The sequence below is a fragment of the Loxodonta africana genome, chromosome 22 (assembly GCF_030014295.1).
Source record: "Loxodonta africana isolate mLoxAfr1 chromosome 22, mLoxAfr1.hap2, whole genome shotgun sequence".
Lineage (NCBI taxonomy): Eukaryota > Metazoa > Chordata > Mammalia > Proboscidea > Elephantidae > Loxodonta > Loxodonta africana.
In genome coordinates this window covers 68,941,783-68,956,996 of record NC_087363.1, presented here as the reverse complement: position 1 = coordinate 68,956,996, position 15,214 = coordinate 68,941,783, and positions in this window count along the sequence as shown.

The window sequence follows — 15,214 nt, the reverse complement described above, 5'->3', positions numbered from 1 at the left end:
TATGCTGCCTACAAGAGACACACCTTAGACTTAGAGACACAAACAAACTAAAACTCAAAGGATAGAAAAAAATTTATCAAGCAAACAATAAGCAAAAAAGAAGAGGAGTAGCAATATTAATTTCTGACAAAATAGACTTTAGACTTAAATCCACCACAAAGGATAAAGAAGGACACTATATAATGATAAAAGGGACAATTGATCAGGAAGACATAACCATATTAAATATTTATGCACCCAATGACAGGGCTGCAAGATACATAAATCAAATTTTAACAGAATTGAAAAGTGAGACAGACACCTCCACAATTATAGTAGGAGACTTCAACACACCACTTTCGGAGAAGGACAGGACATCCAGTAAGAAGCTCAATAGAGACACGGAAGACCTACTTACAACAATCAACCAACTTGACCTCATTGACTTATACAGAACTCTCCACCCAACTGCTGCAAAGTATACTTTTTTTTCTAGTGCACATGGAACATTCTCTAGAATAGACCACATATTAGGTCATAAAACAAACCTTTGCAGAGTCCAAAACATCGAAATATTACAAAGCATCTTCTCAGACCACAAGGCAATAAAACTAGAAATCAATAATAGAAAAACTAGGGAAAAGAAATCAAATACTTGGAAACTGAACAGTACCCTCCTGAAAAAAGACTGGGTTATAGAAGACATCAAGGAGGGAATAAGGAAATTCATAGAATGCAAGGAGAATGAAAATACTTCCTATCAAAACCTCTGGGACACAGCAAAAGCAGTGCTCAGAGGCCAATTTATATCGATAAATGCACACATACAAAAAGAAGAAAGAGCCAAAATCAGAGAACTGTCCCTACAACTTGAACAAATAGAAAGTGAGCAACAAAAGAACCCATCAGGCACCAGAAGAAAACAAATAATAAAAATTAGAGCTGAACTAAATGAATTAGAGAACAGAAAAACAATTGAAAGCATTAACAAAGCCAAAAGCTGGTTCTTTGAAAAAATTAACAAAATTGATAAACCATTGGCTAGACTGACTAGAGAAATACAGGAAAGGAAATAAATAACCCGAATAAGAAACGAGAAGGACCACATCACAACAGAACCAAATGAAATTAAAAGAATCATTTCAGATTATTACGAAAAATTGTACTCTAACAAATTTGCAAACCTAGAAGAAATGGATGAATTCCTGGAAAAACACTACCTACCTAAACTAACACATTCAGAAGTAGAACAACTAAATAGACCCATAACAAAAAAAGAGATTGAAACGGTAATCAAAAAATTCCCAACAAAAAAAAGCCCTAGCCCGGACGGCTTCACTGCAGAGTTCTACCAAACTTTCAGAGAAGAGTTAACACCACTACTACTGAAGGTATTTCAAAGCATAGAAAATGACGGAATACTACCCAACCCATTCTATGAAGCCACCATCTCCCTGATACCAAAACCAGGTAAAGACATTACAAAAAAAGAAAATTACAGACCTATATCCCTCATGAACATAGATGCAAAAATCCTCAACAAAATTCTAGCCAATAGAATCCAACAACAGATCAAAAAAATAATTCACCCTGATCAAGTGGGATTTATAGCAGGTATGCAAGGCTGGTTTAATATCAGAAAAACCACTAATGTAATTCATCACATAAATAAAACAAGAGACAAAAACCACATGATCTTATCAATTGATGCAGAAAAGGCATTTGACAAAGTCCAAAACCCATTTATGATAAAAACTCTTACCAAAATAGGAATTGAAGGAAAATTCCTCAACATAATAAAGGGCATCTATGCAAAGCCAACAGCCAATATCACTCTAAATGGAGAGAACCTGAAAGCATTTCCCTTGAGAACAGGAACCAGACAAGGATGCCCTTTATCATCCCTCTTATTCAACATCATGCTTGAAGTCCTAGCCAGGGCAATTAGGCTAGACAAAGAAATAAAATGTATCCGGATTGGCAAGGAGGAAGTAAAGTTATCACTATTTGCAGATGACATGATCTTATACACAGAAAACCCTAAGGAATCCTCCAGAAAACTACTGAAACTAATAGAAGAGTTTGGCAGAGTCTCAGGTTATAAAATAAACATACAAAAATCACTTGGATTCCTCTACATCAACAAAAAGAACACCGAAGAGGAAATAACCAAATCAATACCATTCACAGTAGCCCCCAAGAAGATAAAATACTTAGGAATAAATCTTACCAAGGATGTAAAAGACCTATACAAAGAAAACTACAAAGCTCTACTACGGGAAATTCAAAAGGACATACTTAAGTGGAAAAACATACCTTGCTCATGGATAGGAAGACTTAACATAGTAAAAATGTCTATTCTACCAAAAGCCATCTATACATATAACGCACTTCTGATCCAAATTCCAATGTCATATTTTAAGGGGATAGAGAAACAAATCACCAATTTCATATGGAAGGGAAAGAAGCCCCGGAGAAGCAAAGCATTACTGAAAAAGAAGAAGAAAGTGGGAGGCCTCACTCTACCTGATTTCAGAAGCTATTATACAGCCACAGTACTCAAAACAGCCTGGTACTGGTACAACAACAGGTACATAGACCAATGGAACAGAATTGAGAACCCAGATGTAAATCCATCCACGTATGAGCAGCTGATATTTGACAAAGGACCAGTGTCAGTAAATTGGGGAAAAGATAGTCTTTTTAACAAATGGTGTTGGCATAACTGGATATCCATTTGTAAAAGAATGAAACAGGACCCATACCTCACACCATGCACAAAAACTAACTCCAAGTGGATCAAAGACCTAAACATAAAGACTAAAACGATAAAGATCATGGAAGAAAAAATAGGGACAACCCTAGGAGCCCTAATACAAGGCATAAACAGAATACAAAACATTACCAAAAATGACGAAGAGAAACCCAATAACTGGGAGCTCCTAAAAATCAAACATCTATGCTCATCTAAAGACTTCAACAAAAGAGTAAAAAGACCATCTACAGACTGGGAAAGAATTTTCAGCTATGACATCTCAGACCAGCGCCTGATCTCTAAAATCTACAGGATTCTGTCAAAACTCAACCACAAAAAGACAAACAACCCAATCAAGAAGTGGGCAAAGGATATGAACACGCACTTCACTAAAGAAGATATTCAGGCAGCCAACAGATACATGAGAAAATGCTCTCGATCATTAGCTATTAGAGAAATGCAAATTAAAACTACAATGAGATTCCATCTCACTCCAATAAGGCTGGCATTAATCCAAAAAAAACAAAATAATAAATGTTGGAGAGGCTGTGGAGAGATTGGAACTCTCATACACTGCTGGTGGGAATGTAAAATGTACAACCACTTTGGAAATCTATCTGGCATTATCTTAAACAGTTAGAAATAGAAATACCATACAATCCAGAAATCCCACTCCTCGCAATATACCCTAGAGAAACAAGAGCCTTCACTCAAACAGATATATGCACACCCATATTTATTGCAGCTCTGTTTACAATAGCAAAAAGCTGGAAGCAACCAGGGTGTCCATCAACGGATGAATGGCTAAATAAATTGTGGTATATTCACACAATGGAATACTATGCATCGATAAAGAACAGTGACGTACCTGTGAAACATTTCATAACATGGAGGAACCTGGAAGGCATTATGCTGAGCGAAATTAGTCAGAGGCAAAAGGACAAATATTGTATAAGACCACTATTATAAGATCTTGAGAAATAGTAAAAACTGAGAAGAACACAAACTTTTGTGGTTACAAGGGGGGGAGGGATGGAGGGCGGGAGAGGGTTTTTTATTGATTAATTAGTAGATAAGAACTGCTTTAGGTGAAGGGAAGGACAACACTCAATACATGGAAGGTCAGCTCAATTGGACTGGACCAAAAGCAAAGAAGTTTCCGGGATAAAATGAATGCTTCAAAGGTCAGCGGAGCAGGGGCGGGGGTCTGGGGAACATGGTTTGAGGGGACTTCTAAGTCAAATTGGCAAAATTATTCTATTATGAAAACATTCTGCATCCCACTTTGAAATGTGGCGTCTGGGGTCTTAAATGCTAACAAGCGGCCATCTAAGATGCATCAATTGGTCTCAACCCACCTGGAGCAAAGGAAAATGAAGAACAGCAAGGTCACACGACACCTAAGAGCCCAAGAGACAGAAAGGGCCACATGAACCAGAGACCTACATCATCCTGGGACCAGAAGAACTAGTTGGTGCCCGGCCACAATCGATGATTGCCCTGACAGGGAGCACAACAGAGAACCCCTGAGGGAGCAGGAGATCAGTGGGATGCAGACCCCAAATTCTCATAAAAAGACCATACTTAATGGTCTGACTGAGACTAGAGGAATCCCGGCGGCCATGGTCCCCAGACCTTCTGTTGGCACAGGACAGGAACCATCCCCGAAGACAACTCATCAGACATGAATGGGACTGGTCAGTCGGTGGGAGAGAGATGCTGATGAAGAGTGAGCTAATTATATCAGGTGGACACTTGAGATTGTGCTGGCATCTCTTGTCTGGAGGGGGGATGGTAGGATAGAGAGAGAGGGAAGCTGGCAAAATTGTCACGGAAGGAGAGACTGAAAGGGCTGAATCAATAGGGGGAGAGCAAGTGGGAGTACGGAGTAAGATGTATGTAAACTTGTATGTGACAGACTGATTGGATTTGTAAACGTTCACTTGAAGCTTAATAAAAGTTAATAATAAAAAAAAAAACTTAGATGCATGCTTAATTCTTCATTAATACCTGCACATGTTAGCCACAGTCAATTATCTTTACTTCAAATCAACTAATCAAAATTTGAGATTCATGAACCATATACATACTGAAATCAAATATGACTCTTGAAATTTGAAATGTCTGTTTCTTTTAACGTAATTGCACTATACCTATTGGAAGAACTGAAATATTTCAGTGCAGAGACCTTAAAAGTTGACCTATATCAACTCCAAAATTATAAGAATAGAATGAATTAAGTGGTACAATTAAAACAAACAAACAATTGAGGCCCTTTTTGTTGACATCAGTAGAGTATGGCTGGACTCCTAGTATAGTTAATGGTTCTTGAATTATATTCTAAAGCTTCATTAAGTAGAATATTCTAAAGCTTCATTAGGTGGAACCTAACTAATTTGGCAAAACTCTGGGCTGGTTACTTTTGTTTTCTCTGTGATGAAGGGGTTGACTAAGTAAATCAATAGTACAAACAAAACTGAACTACTTAAGTGAAAAATTGTTTTCAAGCAATTTAGCACACCAATTACTTTTATATTAATAGGTATTTCTAATTGTAAACATCCTCACTTCAAAGTATACAGGAATGCTCATTAAAGCATTGCTTGCAGAAGTGGGAAATTGAAAACAACCTATATATCCTTTGTTAGGAGAATAGGCAAGGAAAAGGTGGTGGGTTTACATGAAATCTTATGCTGTAGGTAAAGTCAATGTGTAAAATGTATGGATAACAACATGGATGGAATTTAAAAATATAGTGCTTAAGACCAGGGATCTGCAAACTTTTTGTAAAGAGCCAGACAATAAGTATTTTAGCCTTTTGGGCTAGATAGTCTGTTGTTGCAACTATTCAACTTTGGAGTTACTGTGAAAGTGGCCATAGGCAATATTTAAATGAATGAGAGTGGCTGTGTTCCAATAAAAATTTATTTATGGATATTGAAATTTGAATATAATAGAATTTCCACATTTCATGAAATATTATTGTTTTTTTCCAACAATTTAAAAATGTAAACAAAAATAGATGGTGTGCAGAATTAGACAATGGCCTGTAAATTTGCTGACCCTTAGCTTAGGAGAAAAAGTAAGAAAGAGAATGAGATATATAGCATAATTCAGTATACAAATATTGAAGATACATGCACCAGGAGACTTCCTGTAAGATGACGGCATTATCAGTTTCATGCTCCCAGTCCCCCACAGGATTACCAAAGAAAACAACCAGAAATTGATAGACTTAACTCTGTGAAAACTCTGAAAATCAATTGGAGGTTATCAGTGACTAAGTAATGCAAATCAAAAAAAAAAAAAAAAAAAAAAGTAAGGTTTAAATGGTAAAAAAATAAATAAAAACTAAAAAAAACCCTTTGGTTTTCTACTGCTGTTACCCCTTCCTCTCCATGGCTTGGCAGCTTGGCTATATTGGAGCAGCAGCCGTGGCAGAAACATACTCTCAGAGAGGGGGTCTAATCTCTGGCTCTGGAATGAACAGAGGTGACTGTACTACAGTATTATTGTGTGTGTGTGTTCTGATCTGTCTGCGGGATACTCAAAGGACTGGAGCTCCTCTTGACTTGGCCTGCCTCAGAGCTCATGTGATACAAAGCAGGTGTGGAGTAGTGGAAAACTGACCATCCATGGTGCCTGGAGATAATTGTGTGATTGGAGCACATTATTAGCAATAGGAGCCCTGCTGGTGCAGTAGTTAAGAGCTACAGCTGCTAACCAAAAGGTCAACAGTTCAAATCCACCAGCTGATCCTTGGCAACCCTATCGGGCAATTCTACTCTGTCCTATAGGGCTGCTATTAGTTGGAATTGACTCAACAGCAAAGGGTTTATTTTGAACACATAAGGGCTGAAGGAGAAGCAGGATAGAGAGTTTCTTTCAGAAATAAAAGCTTTCAAAAGCACCATGTATACAGAGAAATTGAGAAAGCCACACATATGGTCAGGGCAAAACACATGTGTAGAAAATGCCTAAGAAGACCCTGCACTTTCATATTGAGCTGATCCCTTAGTGTACTTCAAGCCAACCTAAATGTTAAAGGAGGGCACTGAGACAGAGCAAATTTGCAGAGATTAGGAGGACACTCTTCCTCCCTCTGGAAGTACAAGGAAATCTCCTTTAAGACACTAATTGAGCATGGGCTTGGAAACAGACTCCACAGTATCCATGCACATCCAGGAGTGCAGTCATTGAAAAAGCAGTTAAGAGAGATCACTAAGCAGAAGGGTTAATACAGTCTCAACAATTAAAAAAATCCAAACCCTGGGGAAAGGGAAGAATCTGAGTTCCAAAGCTAATACATAATAATAATTTTCAAGTATCTCAGTTTCACCATAAAATTATAAGCCATAGAAAGAAACAGGAAAGAATAGCCTACTTGGAAGGAGAAAATAAAGTCATAGAAACTATCCCTATGGAAGCCCAGATAATGTACCGGCAAGGAAATTTTTAAAAATAATAGTATTAAATACACTCAAAGAACTAAGGGAAATCATGGACAAAGGACTACAGGAAATCAGGAAAATGATATGTGAACAAAATGAAAATATTAATAAAGAGATAAAACCAGAAACCTATTGCCTTCAAGTCGATTCCAACTCATAGTGACCCCATAAAAAGTAAAAAGAAACCAAACTGATTACTGGAGCTAAAAAATACAGTAATTGAAATAAAAAATTCACTAAGGGATTCAACAACAGATTTGAGTTGACAGAAGAAAGAATCAATGGACTAGAAGGTAGGTCAATTTAAATTATAGACTCTGAGGAACAAAAATAAAATGAAGAAAAGTGAACAGAAGCTAAGCTATAGCAGTTCCAGAATGAGATGAGTGGGAGACAGAAACAAAAGAAGCAATGGCAGATAACTTTCCAAATTTGATAAAGAATTTGAATCTAGTTATAAAAGTAAGCTCAACAAACTCCAGGTAGGATAAACCCAACAAGACTCACACTAAGACACATTATAATAAAACTCTTGAAAAACGCAGGTAAAAAGTGAATCCTGAAAGCAGAAAGAAACAAATTGTACCGTACAAGGTATCCTTAAGATTAAGCATCAATTTATTCTCAGAAACTATGAAGGCCAGAAAGCAATGGGATGACATATTTCAAGTACTTAAAGAAAGGTGCTATTAATAAAAAATTCTATATCTGGCAAAACTGTCCTTCAAAAATGAAGAGAAAATTAAGACATTCGTCAATAAATGGAAGCTGAGGGAGTTCATTACAACTAGACTGCTGTACAAGAAATGTCCAAAGAAGTAGTTCAGATTAAAAGGAAAGGACACTAGACAAAAACTCAAAGCCATAAAATGAAAACAAAAAGCCCTCATGTAAAAGTAATTTAATTGATGAATATAAAGACCAATTTTATGATACTTTTAGTTTGTAACTCTAGAACTGCCCCATAGAGTTTCCAAGGAGTGGCTGGTGGATTTGAACTGATGACCTTTTGGTTAGCAGCCGTATCACTTAACCACTGTGCCACCAGGGCTCTCTAGTTGATATAGCCTACATAATTTAAAGCAATAAATGCATAAAATAATGATAAATTTATGTTATTTGGTGTATAATGTATAAAGATGTAATTTATGATAACAACATAAGTGGAAAAGAACAGTATAGGAATAAAGAGTTTGCCTGCTATTAAAGCTAAGTTAGAATCAATTTAAAGTTGTTGTTGTTAGGTGCCGTTGAGTCGGTTCTGACTCATAGAGACCCTATGTACGAAAGAATGAAACACTGCCTGGTTCTGCGCCATCCTTACAATCGTTGTTATGCTTGAGCTCATTGTTACAGCCACTGTGTTAATCCATCTTGTTGAGGTCTTCCTCTTTTCCGCTGACCCTGTACTGTGCCAAGCATGATGTCCTTCTCCAGGAACTGATCCTTCCTGACAACATGTCCAAAGTATGTAAAATGCAGTCTCACTATCCTTGCCTCTAAGGAGCATTCTGGCCACACTTCTTCCAAGACAGATTTGTTTGTTATTTTGACAGTCCATGATATATTCAATATTCTTTGCCGGCACCACAATTCAAAGGCGTCATTGTAAATTTAGGATGTTAAATGTGACCCTTGTGGTAATCACAAAGAAAATATCTTAAAATGTACACTAAAGCAAAAGAGAAGGAAATCAAATGTTCACTGCAAAGAATCAACTAAACACAAAACAAGGCAAAACTGGAGGAAATTAAGATTTTAAAAAAAGCCAATATAATACACATAAAAATACAAACAGCAAAATGACAGTAGGAAGTCATTGGTAATTACATTAAACATAAATGGAATAAATTCTCCAATCAAAAGGGAAAGATTGAGAGAATAAAAAAAAAAATCACCTGTCTATATACTGTCTACAAGAGGCACACAGTAGGCCCAAAGACACAGGTTGAAAGTGAAAGAATAAAAACAATATTCCACATAAACAGGAATCAAAGGATGATGATTTTAACATCAGAAAACATAGATTTTAAGTCAACGTTTATTGCAAGAGACAAAGGACATTATATAATGAGAAAAGTGTCAATGTATCATGAAGATATAACAATGATACATGTACTGTCTTAGTAACCTAGTGCTCCCATAAGAGAAATAACACAAGTTGGCTTTAAGGAACAGAAATTTGTTTTATCACAATTTACGAAGCTAGAAGCCTGAATTCAGGGCATAGCTCTAGAGGGAGATCCTTCCTTGTCTGTTTCAGATTCTAGTGGCTGCCAGAAATCATTACCATTCTTGAGCATGGAAATGCATTTGTCTCTGTTGTTTGTCTTCTTCTTCCCTCTGGGTGTGTGTGTGTGTATCCTGTTTTTCAGAACTCAGATGTGATTAAGTTTATGACCCACCTTACACTGTTAAAAGAAAATTCAATTTCCAAACAGGATTACATTCACAAAAGTCCCAGACCAGATGGCTCCACTAGGAAATTCTAGCAAACATTTAAAGAAAAATTGACACTAATCCTTCTCAAAATTTCCCAAAAAGTAGAAGAGGGGGAGAGCACTTCCTAACTCATTCTATGAGACCATCATTAACTTGAACCAAAGCCAAAGACACCACAAAAAAGAAAAGTATAGACAAGTATCCCTTATGACTATAAATAAATAAATAAATAAACTTCAACAAAACACTAAAAAACTAATATATTAAAATGATTATACACCATGACCAAATGAGATTTATCTCAGGAATGCAAGGGTGGTTCAACATAAGAAAATAATCAATGTAATATCCATATTAATGAACAAAGGAAAAGAACCATATGATCACATTTATTGATGAAAAAATGCATTTGACAAAATCTAACACTCTTTCATAATGAAAACACCCAGAAACCTTGGAATAGAAGAGAAATTTCTCAACATGATAATGAACATTTATTAAAAATTCCACAATGAGCATTGTACTTGAAGGACAAAGACTGACAACTTTCTCCGTAAACCAGGAAGAAGACAAAGATTAGTGATTTCATCACTGATATTCAACATTGTATTGGAAGTTCTTGGTAGAGAAATTAGGCAAGAAAAACAAATAAAAAATACTCAAATTGGAAAGTAAGAAGTAACTATATTTGCAGATGATATGATCTTACTTATAGAAAAACACAAAGAATCCACAAGAAAAGTGGCAGGGTACAAGATCAACACACAAAAATAGTTTGTATTTCTATACAGAGAGATCAGAAAATAAAACAAGCCCATGTACAAAAGTATCTAAAAGAATAAAATGCCCAGGAAAAAATTAACCAGGAAGGCGAAAGACTTGAACATTGAGAATTAGAAAACATTGCTGAAAAAATTAAAGAAGACCTAGATAAATGGAAAGACAACCTGTATTTGTGGATTGGAAGACTTAAATTGTTAAGACATCAAAACTACCCAAAGCAATCTATAGATTCAATGCAATCCCTAATAACATTCCATCTGCCTTTTCTCTTTGCAGAAATTGAAAAGCCAATCCTCCAATTTATATGGAATTGCAAGTGACCTTGAATAGCCAAAGCAATTTTGAAAAGGAAGAACAAAGGAAGAAGGCTCACACTTCATGATTTCAAAATGTACTATGAAGCTACAGTATACAAAACAGGGAGGTACAGGTGTAAGGATAGAAATATAGACCAATGCAATACAAAACAGGGAGGTACAGGTATAAGGATAGAAATATAGACCAATGGAATAGAATTGAGTGCCCATAAATAAACCTATACATCTTTGACCAACTGATTTTCAATAATTGTGCCAAGCCCATTCAGTGAGAAAAGAATAGTCTCTTCAATCAATGGTGCTGGGACAGCTGGATGTCCACAAGTAAAAACAAATGAAGTGGACTCATAATATACATCTCATGTAAAAATTAACAAATGGACCCATTATCTAAATATAACAACTAAACCATAAGACTCTTAGAAGAAAATATAAGAGCAAAGTTTTGGGATCTAGTTTTTTTTTTTTTTACAATTGATTCTTAGATATGACATCAACGGCATGAGCAATTTAAATAAATAAATAAATAAATAAATAAGACTTCATCAAAGTGAAACATTTTTGTATACCAAAGGACTTTATGAAGAAGTGAAGTGTCAGCCTACAGAATGGGAGAAAATATTTGAAAACCATGTATCTAATAAGGGATTAGTATCCAGAATATATAAAGAATTCCTACAACTCAAAAATTTTAAAAACAAACAACCCAATTAAGAAATGGACAAAGGACTTAAATAGACATTTCTCCTAAGAAGATTTACAAATGGCCAATAAGCACATGGAAAGATACTCAATGTCATTAGTTATTAGGGATAGGCAAATCAAAATCACAATAAGATGCCACTTCATGCCCAACAGGATGACTATTATCAGAAAAATGGAAACTAACAAGTAGTGGTGAGGATGTGGAGAAACTGATAACTTCATCTGTTGCTGGTGGGATTGTAAAATGGTGCAGTCACTGTGGAAGACAGGAAGTTAAGAATAGAATTAGTATATGATCCAACAATTTCACTCCAAGAGACTTGAAAGCAGGAACTCAAACAGAGACTTGTAAACCAATGTTCATTGCAGCTTTATTCACAATAACCAAAAGGTGGAAATAACTCAAAGGTCCATCAATAGATAAATGGATAAATAAAATGAATGGGATATTATACAGTGGGAAGTTATTCAGCTGAAGTTTCAATACATGTTATAATATGAATGACCCTTGATAACATTATGCTGAGTGAAATAAATCAGACGTAATAGGACAAATTATCATGCTGCACGATCGCACTTGTACAAAATATCTAGAACAGGCACATGAACAGAGACAAAACTGTATTAGTGGCTACCATGGGCTGGGTAGAGGGCAAATTAGGGAGTTATTGCTTAAGGGGTGCTGAATTTCTGTTTGAGGTGATAGAAAACATTTGGAAATGGATAATGGTGATGATTGCACAAAATGATGAATGTAATTAATATAACTGTACTTAAGTGTAATTGTACACTTAAAACAGTTAAAATGACAAATGTTTTGCTATGCACATTTTATCACACCAAAGTTTAAAAAAGAAATCTGATAAATATATGTGTGTGTATATATATATACATATATGATACAGTCACTGCGAGTTAGAATTGACTTCACGGCAAAGGGTTTGGGTTTTTGGGGGGATTTTATACTTATAAACAAAACTGAATCTGTTGTCATTGAATCAATTCTGACTATAGTGACCCTAAAAAACAAAGTAAAACTTCCCCATAGGGTTTCCGAGGAGCAGCTGGTAAATTTGAATTGCCAATCTTTTGGCTAGCTGCCGAGCTCTTAACCACCACACCACCAAGGCTCCATATACACATATACATACATATAGGGAGCCCTCATGGTGCACTGGTTAAAGCACTCAGCTGCTAACCAAAAGTTTAGTGGCTCAAACCCACCAGCCACTCTATGGGAGAAAGATGTGGTAGTCTGTGTCTGTAAAAAGGTACAGCCTTGGAAACCCTATAGGGCAGTTCTACTCTGTCCTGTAGGGTTGCTATGAGTTGGAATCGACTCGATGGCAGTGGGTTTTATATATATATATATATATATATATATATATATATATTTATATTTATATTTATATATATTATATATGTATGTATATATACACACATATACACAATGTGTATTTTCTAAGAATATATTCTAATAAGAACTCAATCTTAAACATATAAAAATAGTTGCTTATTCGTTTCATCATCATTGGGATATACGGTTGCCCACCCATATTTTCTGCCCCTCAAGTTTCTTGGGAGTCTATTTCCCCACTAAAAGTATTTGCAGTGCTCTAGTGGGAACTTACGTAATGGTGAAAAATGAAAGAAATGTTCCTGGTGTAAAATAGCTGGAGTAGACGACTTATGTATGAGGTAGTGCATCCAGGAAGGGTGACTGGGTCAAACTTTTGTCTCTTTTGGCATTTGTTACAGCTAGATAAGCCTTGTAAGCATATTTATTGTTTCCTGTGTGATAGTTAGGGAGCCCTGCTGGGCTTGGTTTTTATTTTTGAGTGTCATATTTGGAAAACCAGAGGTGCTCAATGTAACAAAATGGAAGGTGCCTGCAATAAATCATACCTTCCAGGATTTTGGGATAGATTTCATCCAACAGTGAATGATGGGAACATGTATTCCACCATAATATTTCTCAAATTCCATATTAATCAAAACCAAAAAACCAAATCCGTTACCGTAGAGTTGCTTACAACTCACAGTGACCCTATAGGACAAAGTAGAACTGTCCCATAGGGTTTCCAGGGAGCAGCTGGTGGATTTGAACTGTTGACCTTTTGGTTAGCAGCTGAGCTCTTAACAGCACCACTAGGGATCCCAAAATCCATATTATTAACCAAAAATTTAAAGAGTCCATTAATCTGCATGCATTCCACTACTGAAAACACATGCTATCAACAAAATATTCACAACACAAAGAAATTCAGTTATGAAAGGGCGACACAGAAGGAAGGAAAATGCTGATATAGTGTGAAGATAAACGGGAATAAAGAAACAAAACGCAAGGAGCTTTTCGGTGAGCACCACTTTTTTTTGACATTGAATTGGGTGTCTCAGCCAGTACACCAAGGCATGCAAAAGAATTAAAAGGCAAAGAGATGTAAATGAAACTATATATATATATATAAATGAAACTATAGAATTGTGATTTGCAGATGATATGATTGTGCACATAGAAATCCCTATGGAATTTATAAAAAAATTCATTAGACCTAATAAATGAAGTGATCAAGATCAATATACAAAAATCATTTTGTATTTTCACACACTAAAAAACTTGGAAAGTAAAATTTTATGTCATTTACAAAAGCATAAAAAATATAAAATGCTTAGGAATATATTCAGTGAAAGATGTGCAAGTTCTCTGCAGTGAGTGCAAAATATTGCTGAGCTAAATTAAGGAAATCTAAGTAAACATAGAGATAATAGCATGTTTATGAATGGAACACCCCATATTGCCATAGTATTCAAACTGTCCAAACTGATCAATAAATTTTTATATAAGTTGATACCTAATTGTGATGTTTTTGTGGAAATGAAAAAAAACCTAGAAAATCCAAAACAATTTTGAAAAGACAAATGAATTTTAAGTACTTGCACTGCCTAATTTCAAGATTTACTATAAAGCTGTACTTGTTAGCATCACTCGTCCATGCAAAGAAATTTGGAAGACAGCTATGTAGCCAGTCAACTGGAAGAGATCCATATACGTACCTCTTTCAAAGAAAGGTGATTCAGTGGAATGTGGAAACTATCAGACAACATCATTAATATCACAAATAAAAATTTGCTGAAAATAACTAAAAAATGTTGCAGCAGTACATCAACAGGGAACTGCCAGAAATTCAAGCTGGATTCAGAAGAGGATGTGGAATGGGGAATGTCATTGCTGATGTCAGATGGATCTTGACTGAAAACAAAGAATAGCAGAAAGATGTTTACCTGTGTCTTATTGACTATGCAAAGGCAATCGATTATGTGGATGATAACAAGTTATGGATTTAACGTTGAGAAGAACGGGAATCCCAGAACACTTAATCGTGCTCATGAGGATCCTGTACTTAGGCCAAGAGGCAGTTGTTCAAACAGAACTAGGGGATACTGCATGGTTTAAAATCAGGAAAGGCGTGCATCAGGATTGTACCTTTTCTTCATACTTATTCAATCTGTATGCTCAGCAAATAATCTGAGAAGCTGAACTATATGAAGATTAATGTGATATCAGGATTGGAGGAAAACTCATTAACAACCTGCAATATGCAGATGACACAACCTTGCTTACTGAAAGGGAAGAGGACTTAAATACTTACTAATGAATATCAAAGACTATAGCCTTCGGTATGGATTGCACCTCCACATAAAGAAAACAAAAATCCTCACAACTGGACCAATAAGCAACATCATGATAAACGGAGAAAAGTTTTTAAGTTATCAAGGGTTTC